The following is an 18,015-nucleotide window of genomic DNA, read 5'->3' as shown; positions in this document are numbered from 1 at the left end:
ATGAAGATTGATACAGTTAAACTACTCGGTTTCATTATGTCTGACTAAATTCATTTCCGTTTCCGTTTTACTTGGGCAGAAACGAGAAGCCTGTCTCAAAGGTTCTCCGCGATCAATGTCGCTGGGCATTAGCCGCGCCTAACCGGGTGTTAATGATTTGGAAAGGCGGCATTAAAACCTTCGCCCGGCCATCTAGTTTTACGTTCTTCGCGATTTTCCTAAAACGTTTAAGGCGAATGTCGAAATTGCTCATTTGCAGGGGACTCTGCCAATTTCCTTCCCTATCCTTGTCTAGGTCCGGCTGAGTCTTTTTCTCTAATTCTCTCTTCATCGACCGGCCGCTAAACCCTAATTGACCCACTCCTCTTTTTTTGTGTGAAGGAACTAAACGTGAGAATAGGAAGCTACTTAACGATGTCGACAGGTTTGTTCCTGCTCCACAACAGAATAGACCGCGAGAGACACTGAGATAAGTTGTATCCTAGACGCCGAGTGCTCAACGCTTTCACTAGAACTGTCTTTGTGGCGCGTCGTGTACTCCGTTGTCGACCAGTCAGCAACACACAATGCAGCGTTCTCAGGCTGCACTTACGTGAGCCATGTTATTTGGACTCGGCGAGTTTATCCTTGACATACAATACTGGATGAGAATGCCGAAGAAGGCTACACACACAGGTACAAGCGAGGAATAAATTCCTGTCAAAAACACTTCAGCCAGAAATTACCATGAAATAAAAGCATTTTCATGTGCTTCACCTCTCTAGGAGAGAACATTCTGTCCGCTGCGAAGATACGATATTGCACTACCTGTGTTGTTCAGAAGTACACCGCAATGTTCCTTCCGACATGCATGCGTGCATTGTACTTCAGAACAACAGAGGCACTGCAGTATCGCATTTACTCGCCGATACCGGGCAAGGGACTTTCAAGTAAAATTTTTCCCCTGTATGGAAACATACATAATGGATGTACGACTGCAGGTTGTACACCCATTGCTGACGACATATAGAAGTTTGGGGCTGTCCGTGAAGCATGCTGAGATAGACTAAGGTAAGGCAACCGCTCGTGATAACCGGGAAATCCAGGTTCACGTCCCGGTTCGGGGCAAATTTTCATTGCAGCCATTCTGTTATAGGACTACTGCTAATGGTTGCCCATATTCGCAATTGCGAATATATTTCATGCTCCAAAGATGAACACACCCTGTTAAGAGCCAAGTCATGCATTCCGTAATGTCCAAGAGCACGTTCATAAAACGCTGTGACCTATGTGATTATTATCTTTGAATAAAAGTGATTTTCTGTTTGTCTATGTAAGTTCTTCACTTACCTTCCTTACCATACTGTAGCAGTTCTTTCTACGTGTGGTCCAAGTTTAATGAAATATGTTACTTGTCAATGGTACATCCTGCGAAAGTTACTTTTGCGCAGCAGTGGCGAAGGTCATGAGATAAAGGACTGGAGGTCTCCTATACAGATAGAGTACTATATGACGCGTTGTTATCGAAAACCTAAAACACGACACCCCGCACGCAGAAAAAATTCCGTGTGAGGAGAGGTAATGAAACCACAGGTGCGCGACGCTCTGGAAGCGACGAGCCGCCACGGACACGGGCCGCAGCAGCGAACAATTGCTTTCCGATAACTGCGGCGCGTTCCCGCCAGCTGACCATTCGAGAGCGTTTCATGCCCAGTAATCAAAGCGAAAGCCGGCCATTTACCTGCCCCGGCTACAGATAGCTGGCTCTTCCGCGGCTGCCTCCACATCCACGACAACACAGGAATGGCAACGTGCTAGTGTATGCCCGAGCCAATCGCAGAGTTTTTTACCGTGTCGCCTACCGCATATGCTTTCGCAGTGTATTCATACAAAGCCACATCCTGATAACGCCGTATTTCTGCACCAACACTTTTGAAACACGTATAGGCCACTGATATCCTATAAACGCCTTCTGAGAAACGTTTTCTATCCTCCCCGCGCAATACATTACACAGTCTTTTTTTACAAACTTTGGAGCGGCAACCTTGAACAAACGCAAGGAAAGAAAGTCCATATAAACGGGTTTCCGAAAATCCTTCGTTTTTGTCTGTTCAACGAAAGAGATTTTTACGAAGTTTTCGAGTCAGAAACTCATAACAGAACTGCATTTTGACTTCCACTTGCATCTACAACGCATGTACCTGTCGGATCATGGGATGTGGGATTTTTTCAACCACGGTGCCGAATAGTTTCGCTTGATTCCGCAAAAGCTTGATGAAGCGTCCCTAGATTAGCAATTCACGCTGAATAAAACTATTGCTCTACACGACTCCATACATCCTAAGGACTGAGGTGGGGACAAAGTGCATGTCATGGAACTAATTCGTCACAACCGATTAATCTGTTGTGATAGACACCATCGCGTGGATATAGAACAATACGACTGCAATGTACTGTGCCCCATCAAAGGTGATTCCTTTATTCGTAAGTGCACAACGTGCAGCCAGTCTCGCAGAAAGATCTGAAAATAAGTTCTTCTAGACAGCACAAATAACATCAGGAAGAATAGTCACCTAAAATTCCAACCCACCCATTAATCTTAAACTGGTCCTGGTTTTCAGCCTGAATTTTATCACGATGACTGTTAACTAACCGCCGGCCGGAGTGGCCGAGCGGTTCTAGGCGCTACAGTCTGGAACCGCGCGACCGCTACGGTCGCAGGTTCGAATCCTGACTCGGGCATGGATGTGTGTGATGTCCTTAGGTTAGTTAGGTTTAAGTAGTTCTAAATTCTAGGGGACTTAAGACCTCAGCAGTTGAGTCCCATAGTGCTCAGAGCAATTTGAACCATTTGTTAACTAACCATTAATTTTGTGGGACCGTATGCGTTTGTAGAATGGCTCTCAGCACTATGGGACTTAACATCTGTGGTCATTAGTCCCCTAGAACTTAGAACTACTTAAACCTCACTAACCTAAGGACATCACACACATCCATGCCCGAGGCAGGATTCGAACCTGCGACCGCAGCAGTCACGCGGTTCCGGACTGAGCGCCTAGAACCGCTAGACCACCGCGGCCAGCCGCGTTTGTAGAAGCATGCAGAGGATATTTCAGTACTTTATTCCAATGAATGTCAGTTTGATTGCAACTATATTTTTTATATTTTATTTTCATATTTATCTCTTATAACTACTGTCGAGTTCAAGAAAGTATTGCCTCACCTTCAGATATCTGTTGCGAGTTCTTCATGAATCGAACAACGTAAGTAATGCAGCTGTCCTCCCATCAAGAAACGCCAAAAATAAAGGGTACAGGATGTTTGACACGAAATCTCCATCTGCGTAACACACGCATTATAGGCGCTCCCTTGAAAGAAGGGCAGTTACCGTACTTACTTCATTCGATTCATGAAGCACGCCTAACTGGTGCCCGATGAAGATAGAAAATTTTCTTGAAATCACCTGCGGATATATGAGATAAACATTTCGCTTATCTCAGGTTATTTCGAATGTAAAGCATTTCTAAACTTGAAAACTGCTCGTGTTACCCAACAAGTAAATAAAAACTGCTTCTGGGCTCATTTGAACTATTTTCAGAAATTTTTTAACCTAGATTTAAAGCCTTAGATATACTGAACAAACAAAAATAAGTAATCGATGCATGATCTCCTTACAGTATGTTGCTTTTTAATTGGTGCATGAACAGTTCACTTACTTCCTGTTACCTATTGCGTGCGCCCCACATGTTTCGTTTTAAATCTTACAAGTATTTACATAGCTATTAAAAATACACAGTCAAAAATTTTCCGGAAAATCTTTATGAGGATAGGAATTTTATCAGGCTACGAAAAATTGTTTTACAATTTTTAGTTCGATTTGAAGATGTGGTGTACTAAAAATTCATTTCTATTTGAGTAATTATTTGTGCGTTTGCTTTGTGAAATCCCCTTACCCGCCTCTGCAAGAGATCAGGAATATTTCAAAATCAGTAATCCCCCACTAAAGATTTACTTTTGCAAATGAGTTAATGCGTTAAACATTTGTCGTTAAGCATGTAAAACTTTTTGGCGGGGACGCAAAACTCTAATTATGTTTGTTTTATTAGTTTCGGATTATCCAACCACAGACAAACGAAAAAGTTTAGAGAAGATTTGAAATTATTTTTAAAGTTTGTTATAGTCGCTAAATGCTCTCATGACCAAACAATGGATGAGTATAGTCCGGTTAATTTGCGTTTCACTTCAAGCAGAACTAGTTTCTCACCGATCTCGAAACTTAAGACGTCATATCTCTTAACTATATGTCGTACATGATATAATTTAGCAGGTACATCTAACCAGTGGTATATGTGAAAACTGTCTGCAAGCTGTGTTACTTAGAAGCAAATAAGTAATAAATCAAAACGTTGTGCCTGATGATGAAGTTTTACAACATGGACCGCGAAAATGTAGTAATTTTTACGAACATTTCTCGTGGAGAAATCCAACCATCTGGCAAAATACTAAAAAAATGGATTAAAAGCAGTCTTGACCGCAATAAAATATTTATTTGCGATGGCAAGAATGTGACCAACTTCAGACCATTTATACCACGATGGTAGGCGGTGGCAGTGAAGGAGCACGTCTTGTGACACCACGAACGTCAACTGCTCAGATTCACGTAGACGTTCGTGGAGTCACAACATGGGCTCCGTTCACCACCACCGCCTACCATCGCGGTGTAAATGGTCTGAAGTTGGTCACATCCTTACCACCGCAAATAAATACACTCCTGGAAATGGAAAAAAGAACACATTGACACCGGTGTGTCAGACCCACCATACTTGCTCCGGACACTGCGAGAGGGCTGTACAAGCAATGATCACACGCACGGCACAGCGGACACACCAGGAACCGCGGTGTTGGCCGTCGAATGGCGCTAGCTGCGCAGCATTTGTGCACCGCCGCCGTCAGTGTCAGCCAGTTTGCCGTGGCATACGGAGCTCCATCGCAGTCTTTAACACTGGTAGCATGCCGCGACAGCGTGGACGTGAACCGTATGTGCAGTTGACGGACTTTGAGCGAGGGCGTATAGTGGGCATGCGGGAGGCCGGGTGGACGTACCGCCGAATTGCTCAACACGTGGGGCGTGAGGTCTCCACAGTACATCTATGTTGTCGCCAGTGGTCGGCGGAAGGTGCACGTGCCCGTCGACCTGGGACCGGACCGCAGCGACGCACGGATGCACGCCAAGACCGTAGGATCCTACGCAGTGCCGTAGGGGACCGCACCGCCACTTCCCAGCAAATTAGGGACACCGTTGCTCCTGGGGTATCGGCGAGGACCATTCGCAACCGTCTCCATGAATCTGGGCTACGGTCCCGCACACCGTTAGGCCGTCTTCCGCTCACGCCCCAACATCGTGCAGCCCGCCTCCAGTGGTGTCGCGACAGGCGTGAATGGAGGGACGAATGGAGACGTGTCGTCTTCAGCGATGAGAGTCGCTTCTGCCTTGGTGCCAATGATGGTCGTATGCGTGTTTGGCGCCGTGCAGGTGAGCGCCACAATCAGGACTGCATACGACCGAGGCACACAGGGCCAACACCCGGCATCATGGCGTGGGGAGCGATCTCCTACACTGGCCGTACACCACTGGTGATCGTCGAGGGGACACTGAATAGTGCACGGTACATCCAAACCGTCATCGAACCCATCGTTCTACCATTCCTAGACCGGCAAGGGAACTTGCTGTTCCAACAGGACAATGCACGTCCGCATGTTACCCGTGCCACCCAACGTGCTCTAGAAGGTGTAAGTCAACTACCCTGGCCAGCAAGATCTCCGGATCTGTCCCCTATTGAGCATGTTTGGGACTGGATGAAGCGCCGTCTCACGCGGTCTGCACGTCCAGCACGAACGCTGGTCCAACTGAGGCGCCAGGTGGAAATGGCATGGCAAGCCGTTCCACAGGACTACATCCAGCATCTCTACGATCGTCTCCATGGGAGAATAGCAGCCTGCATTGCTGCGAAAGGTGGATATACACTGTACTAGTGCCGACATTGTGCATGCTCTGTTGCCTGTGTCTATGTGCCTGTGGTTCTGTCAGTGTGATCATGTGATGTATCTGACCCCAGGAATGTGTCAATAAAGTTTCCCCTTCCTGGGACAATGAATTCACGGTGTTCTTATTTCAATTTCCAGGAGTGTATTTTATTGCCGTCAAGATTGTTTTTAACCCGTTTTTAAAGGAAAGGTTCCAAGCAAGAGACTTTCTTCCTTTCATCATTGTGTAGGAGTTGTAGGCGTGAAAAAGTTTCATAAAGGTTTGAAGTTATGTGTGAAGTTTGTTACACATCAGTAAAGGCTCTTTCTGAAGTAATGGACAAATACTGTCTAATTAACGCTGCCTCAAAACAAAAAAAATGGTTCAAATGGCTCTGAGCACTATGGGACTTAATTTCTGAGGTCATCAGTCCCCTAGAACTTAGAATTATTTAAACCTAACTACCTAAGAACATCACACACATCCATGCCCGAGGCAGGATTCGAACCTGCGGCCGTAGTGGTCGCGCGGTTCCAGACTGTAGCGCCTAGAACCGCTCGGCCACCCCGGCGCCTCAAAACACGTACACAGTTTCTAGCTTTAATATTTGGCGTACTGTGTTAAAGGTTTAACATAAGATTGTACCTCTTAATGAGTAGACTGTGACAGCATATTACATTTTTTAATTCGGTCAATAATTACACGAAGACAAAGTCAAATTTTGTTGCTCCGGGAAGGCAACTGGAATCTGGCGAGTGTTTTAGCCGTTTAGTAAAGTAGACAGTAGCGGCCGTGTGATACTTGTTGTTCAGTTACCGGGTAAACTATGTCACTTGCTATGGACAAAAGTTTGTCATACCACAGTGTCGTAGTATCCATCGAATATGTCGTCCACAAAGTACGACATCACGACGGCTGATAAACATAAATTAAATTTTTGTTTGCGTTAATCCCATACTTATTATGCCACTACACATTTCGAATATGATGGTGTGAACCACTGAAACGCATAGTGGCAAAGTACTAGGGACATTCAGTACGTAATGCAACATTGTTTTCTTCTCGGCCAATTTCTGTTGAAAAAATGCGGAATTTGTTGTGCGACATCATGGAATACGAGGCCTCTCCAAAAAGTATCCGACCTTCGGCCAAAAGAAAAATTTTAGAATACCTGGCGGGGTTGGGATCCCAATCACCTTCAAAGTAGGCCCCTTGTGCTTGTACACACTAAGCTCACCGATCCTTCCACTGCTGGAAAGACCTCTGGAAGTCTTCTTTTGGAATGGTGTTCAGTCCCGTCGTCGTGTTCCGCATTATCTCTTCTCTACTCCCAAATCGGGGTCCTTTCAGTGGCGTCTTCAATTCTGGAAACAACCAGAAGTCGCAAGGAACCATTTCTGGAGAATAGGGAGATTGGCGAACGGCTGAAATTCCATGTCTGGCCAAGAAATTTTGGATCAAGTGGGACGAATGTGCAGGGGCGTTGTCGTGATGCAGTTGCAGTCTTTCGCCGTCCACATGTCTGGTCTTTTGCGCCGAACTGCGTCACGGAGTCGCCGGAGAACATCCGGATAGTACTGCTTTGTCACTGTTTATCCTTCCGATGTGTATTCGTGATGCACAATCTCACAGACATCAAAAAAGACATTAAGCATCACCCTGATTTTGCTTCGCACCTGCCGCACTTACTTCGGCCTTGGAGACTCAGGATGCTTCCATTGTGACGACTGTCTTTTTGTTTCTGGGTCATACCCGTACACCCATGACTCATCTCCAGTTATCACGGTGTTCAGAGACCGAAGATCAGTGTTGGTGGTGTCCAGAAGGTCCTGTGCAACGTCAAAACGGAGGTCTTTTTGTTCCAGCGACAACAACTTGGGCACGAATTTCGCAGCCACTCGTTGCATGTTCAGAATCTTTACTCACTCCAACCTCCCGCGCGGTCAAACGACGATCTGCCGTCACCAAATTTTGCACCCTTTCAACAACAGTTGCACTCCGAGCAGTCTGGGGCCTACCAGAACGCTGGTCACTCTCCGCTGATGTGCGGCCATTTTTTGAATCAGTTGAACCACTCCTTAATTTATGTTACACCCATCGCATCTTCTCCAAACACCTGTTGAATCTTGCAGACTGTTGCGATTTGACATTCACCAAGATTTTGACAAAATTTGATGCAGTATATTTTCTCAACATGTTCAGTCATCTTGAGAGAATCGTTAATCCGACGAACACGTTGTGTAGCACTTCACTCAGCTACCGACGCGCTGGAAGGTGGGGACAAAATTCACGCATGCGCATAAAGGTTTCTTCCTTTACTGTGTAAGTGGCGCCGCGCTATCGTCTCTATTTTGCGCGGGAAAATCAAAGGTCGGATACTTTTTAGAAGGACCTCGTATTCGCGCTTCAGCCCTATAGTTTCACAAAGTCGAAAGTCGATAAGTGGCGGCTGTCATTCACTTTGTTTTCATGGGAAACCAGAGCATCGCAGATATTCATATGCGCTTACAGAATATCTGCAATGAGCTGGCAGTGAACAAACGCGCAGAGAGTCGTTGGACGAGGCGTCCGTTATCACTGCAAGGTCGCACAATCATCTGCGATCTCCCGCGTGCCGGTCGGTCGCACACAGCTGTTAATCCTGCAATGTTGGAACGTGCGGACACTCTGATTTGAGGTTCTCGACGGATGCAAACGAACTACTACTTCTCCTTGATAACACAAGATCTGAGAAAAGTCTACGCATCCGAGATCAGCTCATAAAACTTTATTGGGCTGTTCTTCCCCATCTACCCCTCAGGCCCGATCTCGCACCTTCCGATTTCCGTCTGTTCGGCCCAATGAAGAATGCAATCCACGGGAAGCAATACGTGGATGATTAGGAGCTTACGATGCAGCAAGACGTTGCTCCAACCTCGTCCATGGTGGTATAATGGGGGCATATAGGCCTTCCCATGAATGTGGCGTTAAGGCAGTCGCATTAAACGGAGATTATGTTGAAAAATAGGATTTTGTAACCAAAAGAGTGCGGAGTAATATAGTGTATTGGATTCGTGAACAAAACCAACGTGCTTCCTGAAAAAATTACTTATTGAACGCCCCAAGTAAATAAGTGACTGCCGCAGAAAACTACTTTATTTGTATTATTCAATGCTTCAGAATCGTGTTTGGACATGCTGCAAACACTTACAGGCACATGAAAAGTAAAACGGCACGCGTTACACTCCCAGCTGTACACGCGCGGGCTGAGAGTGGGGACTGCAACACGGCTGGTGACCCAGTGGGCAAACACGCGCCGCGCCGGCGGCAACAATGCACAGGGGACCTCGCATCGATCCCCGCGGGACCCGCGCGCGCCTCTCCATCAATACGGCGGCGCCCGATCCGGGAGAAGAGGACCCACACCGCCCTCTGGAAAGCCTCCACGTCGTTATAGCAAGGCGATATCATTTAAACACCTTCACCGCGGAAAAAGGCAGGCACAAACATTAAAGAGCACACTGGTCGCTTTTCGAGTCACTCTACAAAGTCTCTCGCGCTGGTGGCTAACTGGAGTAGCTGTGTGGATAGACATCGAACGGCTTCGGTCAGTAGCGACAGCTTTCACGGCAGAGCCAACTATAGCTAGCAGGTGACTACGGATTCAGTGTGTCTTCGTCCTCGTAAACCAGGACTTCACAGAAAACGTGCGGCGCGAGTAGACGGTGAGTGTAGGCCTGCGAGCACTGTAGCCCTTCCGTCGACACATGGAATAAAGGTGGGGAGTCATGTGGAGACGTATAATCGAGGATATCGATCCTGAGGGAAATCCTTGGAGAAATCTAGACGTCTTTATATACCTATCACATCAGAGATCGAAGAGACAAATGAAAATTTGTGCCGAGACTGGGATTCGAACCTAGGTCTCCCGCTCACTAGGCAGAAGGTCTAAAACGACGCCACCCTAGCACAGTGGCTTTGCACAATTGTGTGGGTTACCCTAGCGCGCCTCCCTGCTCAATCCTGACTCCCATTAATGCCTCAGCCCACTGGTATTTCCCCTATACTCGAACAGCATTGCATAGGCTCTCAAGCTGTATTGGAATAGCACCTCATCATCGAACGAAACGGGTATCCTGCCTGAAACTCAGGCATAGGTGTTGTCATGAAATGAAATTATATGGTTCCAGAGACCTTTTCAACTCTCAAACATCTATGAATGCAGACTGAAGCAGCAAATCAAAATTTCTACCAGGGGTGGGATTCGAACCCAGGTGTCCTGCTTGCTAGGCAGATGCGCTAACCATTTCGCCACCCTGGCACAATGGCTTTTCAAACTGCACAGACTACTACCCTGAGTCCAAATTCTCATTCATGCCGCATCCCACCGGTATACTGTTCGCGTTTAGTGAGAATACCAGTGGGCTGCGAATGAGAATTTGGAATGAGGAGAGAGGCGTGCTACAGTAGTCCGTGGAGTTGCGCAAAGCCACTGGCGTAGTGGTCAGCGCATCCGCCCAGTTCGAGCATAAGACCTGGGTTCGAATCCCAGCCTTGGTACAAATTTTCTTTACTCGCTTCAGTCTGCATATATACATCATACATGTTTGACACTTGAAAGGGTCTTTGGAACCAAGCAGTTCCGTTTGACATTACTGGTCAATTCCTACAAAATGGACATCATAAAGAGTTGGGTGCCGGAAGGTTATCATTTTCCAGTGAGTCGCGCTACGAATTCTGACTTTTTCCCGATACGAATGGCGCTCCGTCTGTAGGCACATAAACTAATAAATTCCACTACAGTCCTACATTTTCTACACTTCCTTAAACACTGCTAAGAAATTAGCATGCAGCTGCGTTGCCTGCGATGTCTACATTTTCATAGAGAACTGAAGAATGTTCAACAAATTCTTTACAAAGATTTTGCAAACTTTCTCTGTACGTCGTCTGCAATAGCGTGTGTGTGTGGGGGTGGGGGGTGGGTGGGGGGAGTGCATGTTTGTTACGTTTGATAACCGTACCACGTGGAACTGTTCTATCTAAAATGGACATAAACGTTCAGCAGCAGCTACCACATATCCCTTTTCCTAAATCACCATCAGTTTTGTAGCTCATCATCGTGGCACACTAACTCTATTTTTCTTCTTCTTCTTCTTCCTTTTCAGAGAGCTTCCTTCACATTTTCCGTATGTCTTAACGTGGTTAGACACGGTTATAAACTGAACTCCCTGCAAGTATTCAGCATATTACGATACACTAAAAATTATTCGAACCCATCTTTTCTGTATAAAATAATATCCCTCGCATTGCAGACTGAAGAGCGAAGACATTGTCGGTGTTACACAATGTCATTGCAGATATTAGATGGCACCTCTCTCACAACTGATTCACAGCTATTTCAAAGATGGTGTTTCTTCTCTGTCGCAACCACGTGATGCGCGCGTTATTTCCCTCACTCCTCACGAGCGTGAGCACACGCGAGAGCTCTTCCTCAGAATCAGCGCGTTGACAAGGCCGTCGTAAACGAAAGCAAATGTAACATGCCGAGTTAAAGATTACAGTAATGTTGTAATATGTGACTGAGTATGGAATGATTTAAATTTATTGACATGTCAAGTAAAGGCACTATTTGCATACGATATTGAAAGCTATGGTTGCTAGAGACCAGAGAAAGATGAATAAAGGCTGGATATGGGACTTCTATCGAAACAGCAATTCCCGTCAGCCAGCGCACCGAATATCTTCTTAGAGTGAACGCTGCGTCAGGTGGTCACGCAATCCTCCACCGTTGACGTAAGTCAAGCCAGTGAAATGGTTCGTATGTGCCATCCTGTTGTACTGAAACAGCGTAAGAAGTTCAGTCGATGTGGCAGGATGGCAGAAAGGAACTATCGTGCCTGGGCACGGCCACGACCACAACGTGAATAAAATTGCCCACAATCCAACTCGTCTGCCACTCGCAGCCATGTAACAACGCGTAAGAAAAGTTGTGGTTAAAGGATCTCACACGAGGACATTATGAACTTCCCGTCACTGATTTGCTTCATATTCGCAGGGTATGTACGACACGACTAGGACCTCAACACACATTGACAAAAAAAATCGCAACACCAAAAAATAGTTAATGAAGAGTAATAAAATTTCGGCAATACATTTGACTCGGTAAAATACTTAAGTTACTAAAATTGCAAGACCACAGGTTAAGCGCGAGATAAGCTATCGCAAATGTGAAATGCTGGTACATTAACAATCGGCGTAACCGCCAGCGAGATGAATCCCGGCGTGCAAACGTGCATGCATTGTGTTGTACAGGGGCCGAATGTCAGTTTGTGGGATGGAGTTCCATGCCTGTTGCACTTGGTCGGTCAAAACATGGACGATTAATGCTGTCTATGGATGACGCTGGAGATGTCATTCGATCATATCCCACGCGTGCTCGATAGGACTGTTTTTTGTTGTTGTTGCTGCATCTGGAGGGCGCTCGACATTGCGATGATCACCGCCCGTACGCTGAATGTGTGAGGTGAATGGAGCTATAGCACACAAAATGAGGATAGCTTAAAATACAACATAAGATCACATATGCTCTCTTGCACTCTTTTTTACATGAACACACATGACACCTCTGAACGGTACAATGGAATAAGCGAGTCAACGCAGAAAATTACAAACAATGATATCTAATTTGGACAGCCACGAAAGGAAGTCCAGAACAGAAGATTGGCGGATCATAGAAATAGTCACTGGATGAGCTAGTCGTCTCTAATATACTAAAAGGCCGACCTAAGAGCCTAGGTAGAAGAGGATACAAAAAAACGAAATCATAAAACGCGTGCCACATTCAGCTAATTCTCACCTAAAATTGAGGGCAGAGCTGTCGATAAACCAGTTTAGGCTCTCTCGTCACTATATAAAATACAGCCGGTTAAAATGTTGCGAACCGTAATCAGCACACCACATGCATCAATTCACGTCTGAGAAGGAAGCCATGGGTCATGGGGCTGTGTCCCATTCAAAGTCGATGGGAGACAGATCTGGTGATCGAGTAGGCCAAGGCAGCACAGCAGTATGTGGCCGAGCATTATTCTGCTGGAAAACAACCCATAGAATGCTGTTTATGATTGGTTGCACAACAGGTCGAATCACAGGCTAACGTAGAAATTTGCAGTCACGGTGCATGGGATAGCCACGAGAGAGTTGTTGCTGACATACGAAATCGCACCCCAGCCTTAACTCCAGGTGGAAGTCCAATGTGTGTAGCACGCAGACAAGTTGGCTGCAGGCCCTCAACTTGCCTCCTCCTAACCAACACACGGCCAACACTGGCACCGAGGCAGAACGAGTTTTCATCAGAAAAAAAACAACAGACCTCTACCCTGCCCTCCAATGAGCTTTCGCTTGAAACCATTTAGGTCGCAAATGGCGGTGGTTTTGGTTCAGTGCGATGCACACTACAGGGCGTGTGACGTGGAGCTGTGCTTGAAGTAACCGATTTGTAACAGTTCGTTGTGTCACTGTGGTGCCAAGTGCTGCCCAAATTGCTACTGTAGATGGACTACTATGCGCCAGAACCATACGCCGGCGACGATGGTCTTCCCGCTCGGTAGCGCCATGTAGCCATCCGGAGCCCGGTCTTCTTGCGACCGTACATTCTCGTGAACATCGCTGCCAGCAATCATGTACAGTGGCTTCATTCCTGCCAAGTCTTTTTGCAATATCGCAGAAGGAACATCCAGCTTCTCGTGGCCCTGTTGCATGGCCTCGTTCAAACTCAGTGAGGTGCTGAAAATGTCACATTAAAGGCATTGTTGACTAAAATCAACTCCCGACGTCCAATCTCAAAGGTAACTGAAGCTCACGACCGCTATAGTGTGTATCTAAAGCAAACCTGACTGGCATCCTCATACAGACGCTATTAGCGCCACTCTTCAACGACTGGCGCGGTATCGGAACAGACATCACCTTTCAGATGTAGAAACACGCCTACCAACTTTCTTTTAGGCCGCGCAACTCCTTCTTGGCGTTGCGATTTTTTTTTTGTCAGTGTATGTAAAGAGGGAGACACAACTCTCAATCACCGAGAAAATCGAGTTTGAAAATTTTAGGCGTGCTTATACACTTCGTATGGTCGCTACTAAACAAGGATTCCGCGCCCGAACAATAAGCTCTTAGTTTCGTAAGCCTGAGACAGTACTTTCCTTTTTTCTCCTTTCCCGTGTAATTTTAACAACAGATATGCGTGGTAGGCTACGAAAAGGTGTAATGACCAAGAACCGTTTATTAATATAAACAAAGTTTGTTTTGCAATAGTCACATTCCAAAAACCACGCTCACGCCAAAATTTGGCGTTTATTACAAGTGCTGTATGTCGCATTAATTATTGTTTTCCATGTGTCTGTGATCAGTTCATCCTGACTCGTGCAGTACTCCAAAGATTGCGCAGTACACCTGTTACAAATGTAGGTACAGTAATATAAATAAAATGGATATACTGAAAGGACTGAAAGTTCTTATGTATCCTTTTTTTTATTTCCTGCCTCCTTACGAAAACGTTTACTCCCTTTGAGGATACAGATTACAAAAATAATAAATGAATGATTAAATATTGATAATTGTACTGTCATAATAAGTCTGTTGTTGGAATTACGCGGGAATGAAAAATAAATAAATACAGAGAATTGAATAGTGAATTACAGCTGGCAGATTCGTTGCACAGACCTCGCGCTTTTGAAATTACGAGCTTACTCCCTCACGTGCGGATTCCTTCAAAACTAACGACCAAACAAAATACAAAGGGTGTAGGTGCAGATATTTTTATATGTGGTACCTTAATATGTACACACATCAGTTTGTTTGTTGTTCCTCCTCTGAACCAAACACTTACCACAAACACGTCACGAACTTTACAACAAGAAGTTAACCGCACGGTCGTAGTGCACCACTATGTGGACTACGTTTGTCAGTATAGACTAACAGCTTTGCGTACACACTTCAACACACGACCTGATGCCCAGAGAAAAAATAAGCATTAATGACATGCTCTCGCCACATGTAACTGGAGGTACCTACCAAACTAAAAAATACTATTCCTAATAGTTATAATTATTAGTCTGAAAATGACGTAAATACTGATGTAATGTTTTCCAGTACACCGTCCTTAATCACCAACGCAAAATATCTACGCTTATAAGCGTTCAGGCAAAGAAAAGATTACAATTCCAGAAAAACTGGACGACTTATTCGAAAGAAAAAGCTTCACAAATTGAGCAAGTCAGTAACTCGTTGGTCCACCTCTGGCCCTTATCAAAGCAGTACCGGTCTTGACATTGATTGATGAAGTTGTTGGATGTTCTCCTGAGGGATATCGTGCCAAAAGACCTGGTTAGAACGCCCTGCCCATAATACTCCAAACGTTCTCAATTGGGGAGAGATTCGGCGAGCTTGCTGGTCAAAGCAGAATTTGGCAAGTACGAAGACAAGCAGTAGAAAGTCTCGCGGTATGCGGGCGGGCACTATCTTGCTGAAATGTTAACCGAGGATGGCTTGCCACGAAGGGCAACAGGACGGGGCGTACAATATCGTCGACGTGCCACTGTGCTGTAAGAGCGCCGCGGATGGCAACCAAAGGTTCAAACTGGTTCAAATGGCTCTGAGCACTATGCGACTTAACTTTTGAGGTCATCAGTCGCCTAGAACTTAGAACTAATTAAACCTAACTAACCTAAGGACATCACACACATCCATGCCCGAGGCAGGATTCGAACCTGCGACCGTAGCGGTCGCTCGGCTCCAGACTGTAGCGCCTAGAACCGCACGGCCACTCCGGCCGGCGACAACCAAAGGTGTCCTGCTATGAGAAGAAGCGGCATTTCAGGTCATCACTCACTGCTGCCGGGCGATACGGCGGGCGACAGTCAGGTTGGTACGCCACCGCTGCCTCGGGAGTCTCCAGACACATCTTCGGCCTGGAATCGCATTGACTGGAGTAGAATTGTCTTCGGTGATGAGCACCAATTCGAGAGAGCCCTGATGAGCGGCGAAGATGTGTGTAGAGACGCCCCGCAGAGCAGTGGGACACTAACACGACTGTCACCAGCCATACGGCCAGACGATCAGGAATGATGGCCTGGGGTGCAATTTCTTTTCACTACAGGACCCCTCACAGCAGAGACGTACGTCGAGGATATCCCAGGCCACGTTTTGTTGTCTTTCGTGGCAGTCATGCTGGGCTTACATGTCAGCAAGATAATGCCCGCACGCACACGTCGAGAGTTCCTACTGCTTGTCTTCGTTCTTTCCAAACCGTATCTTGGACAGCAAGGTCGCCGGACCTCTCTCCAATCGGGCAGGGTCCTCCACCTGTCTCGGGATTCTGACGATCTAACGTCCCAATTGGACAGGATCTGGCACGATATCCCTCAGGAGGACATCTAACAAATCTGCCAATTAATGCTAATCCGATTAACTGCTTGCATAAGGGTCAGAGGTGGACCAATGCGCTGTTGACTTGCTCAGTTGGTGAAGCTCTTTCTCTTGAATAAACTAGCCACTTTTTCTGAATTTGTAATCATTTGTTTGTCTCCACATGTACATCATATCTACCGATTTCCGTTTCATTGGGGTAATTTCTTTGCGGTGCGTCTTCATCCTTTTTTTTCAGAATCATGTAAGAATGTTGCAGTTATCACTTGTTTGGCAGAAATATCAGTTCTAGTAAAGCATACTATTCTGTCATGCTCGCTTACGAATGCGCTACTGCCATGCCAGTATTCTTCTTTCACGTAAACCACTCGCGATCGGTACTGAAGGACTGGCGTAGCAACGGTACTCAGGAAAATAGAGTCAGTTATTGGAACTAGGAAACAACAGCGGCAAGAAAAGCACCGCCTTTCTGGTCACAAACGTGCCAATGGGGCCTGACCAACCACCGTGTCATCCATCCGCCAACGGCATAATGTGGATGCGGTACGGAGGGGTGGGGGGGTCAGCACACCACAGTCCAGACCGTTGTCGGGTTATAGCAGAGATGGTGCTGTTACTACCCGGTCAAGTAGCTCCTCAATTGACATCACGGGGCTGAGTGCACCCCGTTCCAGTCCTCCTACCGAGGAAACATTCCTGGTAGTAACGGAAATCGAAGTTCGGTCCTTCGCATGGCAGTCACCCACGCTAACCACTCAGCTAATGAGATACATAGAATTAACGATAGATACATGTAACGTAATACGACAATAAAGTGAAACAGGGAGAGAGTGGGAAGACGAAGACGGGAAGCACATGGAGAACTACTTTCTACTCGTGAATAAGGCTTGCCGTATACCATTGAATGAAAGAACAGAGTCAGTTAAAATCTACAGTAATTATGAAAAAAATTTGGGGCAAGTAGGAACTTAAGGTTCACAGCAGCGACTTGCGTTCTACTGGACAAGGTCGCTGTGAAAAACAAAAAAGGGCAAGAAGGAAAAATGTTCAATAAAAGTTTGAACTGACAGTTTAGAATAAGTTGGAATAATTCATAAACATGTCGGATAGCAGAAAGAACATGTTCACTTACTGATACAGACATTTTTATTTCACTTCATCGCAATCCCGGACCCTTGACTGGCAGTATAAACGACCGCCTCTTGCTCACGTACTAGTCAAAACTGAGTTAACGTTTATAATAATACGGAACAAATTCCCTCCACTACTTATTTTGCTTTCTGGGCTGCTGGGCTGCAATATAATTGTATGTAAACAGAAACAGCGTTTAAGAGGAGGAGATTAGTGTTTAACGTCCCGTCGACAACGAGGTCATTAGAGACGGAGCGCAAGCTCGGCTGAGGGAAGGATGGGGAAGGAAATCGGCCGTGCCCTTTCAAAGGAACCATCCCGGCATTTGCCTGAAGCGATTTAGGGAAATCACGGAAAACCTAAATCAGGATGGCCGGAGACGGGATTGAACCGTCGTCCTCCCGAATGCGAGTCCAGTGTGCTAACCACTGCGCCACCTCGCTCGGTCACAGCGTTTAAGAGTAAACTCGAAACAATGT

At 46.1% G+C, this 18,015-nt stretch overlaps 1 protein-coding gene and 1 non-coding gene across 2 annotated transcripts in view; both read right to left on the bottom strand.

The window, feature by feature from the left end:
- The window catches only part of LOC126188056 (kalirin), a 2,181,516-nt gene that overhangs the window by 1,937,702 nt on the left and 225,799 nt on the right, over positions 1–18,015 (bottom strand). The gene's annotated exons all lie outside the window — the stretch shown is intronic.
- Positions 10,233–10,304, bottom strand: Trnaa-agc (transfer RNA alanine (anticodon AGC)). Its single transcript has one exon. It is a non-coding gene; the product is annotated as a tRNA-Ala (tRNA).

This window comes from Schistocerca cancellata, chromosome 5 (assembly GCF_023864275.1).
Source record: "Schistocerca cancellata isolate TAMUIC-IGC-003103 chromosome 5, iqSchCanc2.1, whole genome shotgun sequence".
Taxonomy (NCBI): Eukaryota; Metazoa; Arthropoda; class Insecta; order Orthoptera; family Acrididae; genus Schistocerca; species Schistocerca cancellata.
Note: the sequence above shows the minus strand (reverse complement) of the source record. Positions and strands in the feature narration are given on the sequence as shown.